The following is a 6,507-nucleotide window of genomic DNA, read 5'->3' as shown; positions in this document are numbered from 1 at the left end:
TCAGCTTAACGTCACACACAGAGCCGTTGCCAAGGCAACTGTCAAACAACATCTCAAAGATTAAGTTCAAGTGTATTAGGAATTAACATAAAAAACAGACTAAAAAAATTCCCACACCAAGAAATACCAAAAGAAAACATTCAGTCTGTTACAGATTTCTGTGCGACCATTAAAAAGTAATTGCCTAAACACTTGTGGTGGTTGATTAGCTAATTTAAACACCTGCTCTACGGATAATCTGTCAGACAGTAGATGTGTGGGTTGCCTTATTTTTGTGCTAACTGAACTGAAACACACTGAACTATGCAGCTTGGGTATGCTAAGTTTGTCAAAGTTAAGCTACATCAACTAACCTACTCCCCACTTTCTTTAATTAAAATGTGTTACTGACATGTGAAAAGTGATTCCCTTGGACTTTATCTTGCTGTTGTAAAGTTTTCAATTAATAGCAAAACACTGTGTCCTTTTTTCAGATTTTTGCTTGACTGTGTCATTTCCCCGACCACCGATATTCTGGGCTCAACGCAAACCAATAGCGCATGTGGCGCACTGCAAGTCTTGTGATGTCCTATCAACTAGCTCACTGAGCGGACTCGCCATTTACGTTTTACAAAGAAATTTTAAAAAGCAGTCGTCCACTGGCTGTTAATATTTGTACACAGCGCGCAGCTGCTGCTGAGTTAATGTCCACAAATATATGCAGGCACAGAAAAATGTGTAGGAAATGTTGGTGGGGACGAGGCCTTCAGGAAGTTACGCCTATGTTCTCATATCTTAGCTCCGACTTCCAAGATAAATGGAACACACCAGAACGTTTAGCTTTGAGAGGATAGAATGATTGCAGTGACAGATGTGGGAAGAACTGCTTGGTGAGAACCACATAACATTTGAGACCTTGTGGTGGCTTTCCCTTTTCAGAAATGGTTAAAGGCCCATAGTCCACATATTTGTAGTATCATACTAATCTTATGAATGCTTAGTGAGTCTGGGAGACACAGGAAGCAGTCCTGAAATTAGCAGTTTTTCCAGAAGCCAAACTGTAGTTGGATCACACCAGGCCATTGACCAGGCCTTTCTCACAATCCTCAGCCAGAAGCTTCCAATGCTGCCGGTTTTTCTGACACCCTTCCAGCAGAGGGCAGCAGTGCTCTGATAAGCCAGCCAAGGTCTGTGAAAACAACAATGACAGAAAATGATAGGGTGGCTTTTGTCTGAAAGTCATTTGGATCACTAGATGGAAAAGACAGAGACAGTTGGGTCCAAATTACCTCATATAGCTGAACACAAATGGCATCAATGAAGGAAACCTGCATGCTGGGTATCTTATCTCTTTTCTCACGATTCATAAGATCCTGAAGTAAAAGGCATAAAATGATTCCAAGCATAAGTTGTAGTTTCTTGATTTGGCAGTTTAAGTTATATGACAGAATAAATTCCAATATGTTAGTTAGGATTTGTCTTCTTACAATAGGCTCAATGTTCAGTTCCCGACGCTCTTTGTCCCCCTGTTCAAAGAATTCAGTGGCCACAAGTTCTGCGATCTGCAAAAACTCAACGTCAGCATTTGACTGCACACACATACAAGCCAAAACAGAAATTAATACAACTGTATTTTTAAGCTTATTCCAGTGTTTGAAGCTGGAAACCCCTAATGCTGCTGTACTGACAATCCGTCACATCTGGTATTTTAATGAAGCTCCCATGAGACATGGCATTCTAAATGAAAGATATTACTTAATGCTGTCAAACTCTAAAAGAGCAAAACGTGAAATACAAAGGCTAATAACAGAAATAATAAACCTGCCAACAGAGTCCTGCTATGTAAAAGGTTTGTGCTTACAGAGATCAGCCTGAGGTTCCAATCAGCATTACTCTGTGGAAGTGAATACTGACGCCACCTGCAGGGCTCCATTGGTTGGTAATCAAGCCTCAGAGCAGCAGAGCTGAGTAATATCTTATTATAGCTCAGAAAAAACAACATCCAGGAAGTCTTTATTTACTTGCGTCAGTGAAAGCAACACCTTTCCATGTCTGCATCAAAACAATGAGATTTACAGATAGATTTAGGAGTCATTCAAGTCTGGAGAATGTCCACATTGATCAATGACCAAGTCTAATTTACATGTTCCCTTAGATATTATATTAGTGTTTATATTTTGTTCTCTTTCGTCTATTGTATTTCATTCCTGTATGTTTTTTTAAGTTACTGGGGAAAAATAGAGAAAATGTGAGAATAGGAAATGGAACTTCGGTGTAAACTGTCTTCACCCACTTCACAATAAGAGAATTAATATAAAGTAGAGATGTGCCGATCAGGTTTTTTCCTGCCGATTCTGATTCCGATCACCCATGAGAGCCGATCACCGACACCGATCACATAATTATTATTTTTTTAATCATAAGCACTACCGGTTACATTATGTGGAGAAATGAACCATGAATTTACCTTAATTTAGACAAAAAATTGTTTTTAATAACTTTTTCCAAGAAAATAACAAAACAGGCTTTGTGCAAATTGTACTGCTATCAATAATACTATCTTTAACAGACTGATAACATATGAAGGCTCTGAAGAGGCTAAATAAATCAAAAAGTCAGAATAAAACCTCTCAACATTGCCAAAGAATTAAAGTATAAAACATTCAAAGGCAAAAACAGGTTCCATTACAATAAACAATCCAGAGTTACTGAATGAAAACTTCCTGTTAGCATGGCGGCTAGCTGATTACTGCTAGTTCTGATTGGCTGTTTCTGACTGAGCGGAGTAATTATGCAGGTCAGGGAGGAGATCGATTATTTTTTCAGAGATTATCTGTCTCATGTTAGGACAGCGAAAGTTTTAATACGTGTGTAAAATTTATGTTTTAAGTTAGATGTTGCAGCTTTAAGCAGGTTCGGTGTGAGAGTCACTACCAGGTGGCGTTCCTGTTGAACCGCTGCGTTCAACAGGAACCAGCGTCTGACATCGCAGCTCGAAGACTTAAATAATTTTCCAGGTTATTTGTTTAGCTTTCTGACCATCATGCTAATCCGGGTGAGTGTTTGTAGCTGTGCGCTGCTTTACCTGCTGTCTGATCCTCCATGTTTTTTGTTTTTTGTTTTTTTACTGCAGTGAGCCTCGATGTAGCCAAACTCCGTCAAGTATGGCTTTGTTTTTATGTCGTATTAGCTTCGTTGTGTTGATGCATTTTGACATGCTTCAATTTTCCCGCAACACGCAAACTTCCCCTTTCACTCAGTGCGTTATAGATCCACATCGCTTAGGATTTGTTGCTGCGCGTTTGCGCAGAGTGAAGGAAAGAGGAGACCAGCTGCACAGGCAGACTGGAAATGAGAAGTAGGTGATCGGTATCGGTAAAAGAGCCAATGATCGGCGATCACCGATCATACACTTTTTCACGAAAATCGGCCGATTATGATCGGTGGCCGATCGATCGGCACACCTCTAATGTAAATATTTAAGTACTTGAAAAAATCTTAACAGTTGATAACTGAAACACCAAAGCATGCTGAACTTTATTCAACTAAAAGTTTGCTAGCAGCCAAGAAAATTAGCACTTTAGAATTTATCTGGAAAAATAAATTTGGGGGNAGCCAAGTGCAATAAACAAAATTAGCAAAAGCTAAAAGAAAATTTGTCCTACCTTTATTAACATTTGCCTTTATTAACACTCAGCTTTGTATTAAAACTGTGCAATATTAGGAAAGCCAGGCGATATGTGATAATGTTGAAGAATGTTGTGATGATGACCTGAATTAAATCAAATTATTTATTGACAAATAAACTGATGGAATGTCTTTCTGCTTTGGGTTTGTTGCAAACAGACCCCATGTAGAGAGCAGCTTAACTAAATTAATTACACAGAGGGCTTGAACACATGGTATTTATTTTATTAGCTAATATCTACTGCCGTCCAAACAGTTAATTGCAAAATAGGTATTGTGCACAGTGATGTTGCGCAACTCCAGATTGTATTAGGATACACTACAGTTTGAGTGACGTTAAGACAAACTTTCAGTCTGTCTTAACATAAGGTAATGTTTGCTAAGAAATTTAAAGTAACCATTTCCTGTAGTCCTAGAAGATGTGACGTTTCTTACTAAGACCCACATAAGATGCCTTCCTTTCTGTCCCTGTTTCCATGTTACAGATCATTTGCATGTGCATGCATGTTTATTGTGTTGCATGTTTTCCTGAGAGATGTAATCTAATGATGGGGGCCACAGCTGTTTTTATTAATGAGCACTCAATTATGGACACACAAAGAACATGTCAAAGTGCTGAGCTCCCTCTGAGCCTTCCATTCCTAATGAGGAGCAGAATAACGAAGAGCACAAGGGAGATGAAACAGTAGGGACACAGCTCTGAGTGCACGAGGACTACACTGCCAGCTACTACATAAACAGAGATGAACCGAGTAATCAGAGCTAAAAGAGACAAAAACAGGAAACAGCCAACACAGACCTAACTTACTGATACCGATTTTGGCCAATACCAGTTTTTTGTCTGAGATGTTGCTCAATATATCAGGAATGTTGCTGAATTGGCAACAATGGGGTAACTATTGTTAACTGTAAATGTCCGGACATGACCTGGTCGGCCGGTTTGTCAATCAAAACTCTCTCACGGGGAGAAAAGAAAAGCACTGTGGTTGATTTTTAGACCTTTGCAGAGGTTGATAACATTGGTAGATAAGATCAGCTTCACATGTAAAATTTGTCCGATCTCCGATCTCACAAAATTAAGGAAATCGGCACTGATAAATCGGCTGGCTGATAATTGGCGCACTCCTAATTTCAACAGCTTATTGTTAAATACAACATTGACAAAAAAACAGTTTCTTCAATATAATCCATTAAAACAATCCATCAAATCAAAACTAACATCAATAACTTTCATCTTGGACAACCATTCCTACTCGATAGCTTCAACAAAATTGCAAAGTCTCCAAAAACACTCTCAAAACTATAAAAACTAATATCGTCAACAAACAATGAACTTCAAATTCTGATCACTAAATGGGAAAAAGATCTTACCATCCATACAGATAATCAATTTTGGAATAATATTTGCCATAGCATTTTCAGCATCCCCAACAACACCAACATACTGTTGAAACAATATAAAATAGTCCATAAAACACATTTCTCACAGCACATGGTGCACATCATGGGACTTAGAGAATCAGACACACACTGTACACTCAATACGACTGATGACCACCTCCACGCATTCTGGCTCTGTCCACTAATCCAAAATGTCTGGAAAGAAGGAATCACCAAACTGTCTCAAATCTCTGGCCACAACATCCCACTATCCTTACTTGGTAATCTAGATGAACTGAACATGAACTCCAAACAGACACCAACTGACTGTGTTCTGTCTTTTGTTTTTGTGTTTAATGTATCCATTTTAATGTATAAGTCCTTGTTTGTTTGTGCTTTAGTGTTTGCTTTGTTTTTTCCTCTTTTTTTGGTTATTTGATTTCTATTGCTGTTATTTATTCTATTATTTGGTTAATTATTTTGTGGATCAATACCCTTTATGGCTTTTTGTCACTCTATGATGTTTGTTGTACATACACTAGGAAAAAAAAGTCCTGGTGCTGTAGTACTGGTGACTGGTCTTGGTCTCAAGAACACTTTCTCGTCCACGTTTGTACTCGGTCTTATGTTGGTGTTGGAGATTGAGGACTCCGGATTTTATTTCAAAGCCAGTCAAGAACACAATTGTCGAAATATCACTAAATTGCTAGAATATTCTCCAATTTATGTGTTAATAGGAGAAGATGTGTGCAAAATCTTTAGTAATACAATTTAGGTACATAAATCATGAAGAATATATCTGTAAAACAAAACTGAGGAGAAGGCAACACAAATTATGAAGGTGGGGACTATCACAGCCTTTTATTGTCACTTAGAAGAAAAGCACAGGGTAAGGAAAGGTAAGTAATGCTAGGAAATCTAGCTGTCTAACATAAGCAATTCTTTACCCGGCCCTCACACAAAAAGATGTAGTCAATATCAGCTATACAATTGAAGTTACCTGTGTGGTATGTTTTACAGCGCTAGTTTCTGTTTTCTTGTCAGCTGTTTACTATCTAGTTTTTGCACAAGCTAATGTCACCTAATATTAGTGTGGGTGCTGGTCTTGTGCTGGTCTCAGTACACTGTGGTCTTGGTTTTTACTTGGTCTCAGGTTAGGTAGTTCTTGTCCACATTTGTAGACGAAAATGTGGATTCTAGTTAGTCCACTTCAATGGTGTTCTAATGACCATATGTTTAAAAAGCTGTCAGAGATTCAAGTATTATTTGAGCTTTAGAGATTTAGCGGCATATGCAACTTTGAAACAACTGAAAGCCTACATTGAGTATTTCTACAGTGTGATGTTGCAAATTATGTTTCTTATTTAGCTTAATAAATTATGGACGAGCAGTCCTGTAGCATTACCGATTGCTATCTCGCAGAAATTTTTTTTTCAAGCTCTATCACGTTATAACGTGATA

General features: G+C 38.2%; 1 long non-coding RNA gene across 1 annotated transcript; it reads right to left on the bottom strand.

Moving 5' to 3' along the window:
- Positions 1 to 379: 379 nt before the first annotated feature.
- On the bottom strand, positions 380 to 2,291 carry LOC103155070 (uncharacterized). Its single transcript, XR_001659353.1, has 3 exons — positions 1,467 to 2,291; positions 1,269 to 1,352; positions 380 to 1,168 (listed from the first exon to the last, which is right to left on the bottom strand). It is a non-coding gene; the product is annotated as an uncharacterized LOC103155070 (long non-coding RNA).
- Positions 2,292 to 6,507: the final 4,216 nt, after the last annotated feature.

Source organism: Poecilia formosa, unplaced genomic scaffold, assembly GCF_000485575.1.
Source record: "Poecilia formosa unplaced genomic scaffold, Poecilia_formosa-5.1.2 Scaffold411, whole genome shotgun sequence".
NCBI classification, from domain to species: Eukaryota; Metazoa; Chordata; class Actinopteri; order Cyprinodontiformes; family Poeciliidae; genus Poecilia; species Poecilia formosa.
The sequence above is the reverse complement of the archived record's forward strand: the minus strand, read 5'-3'. Positions and strand labels throughout refer to the sequence as shown.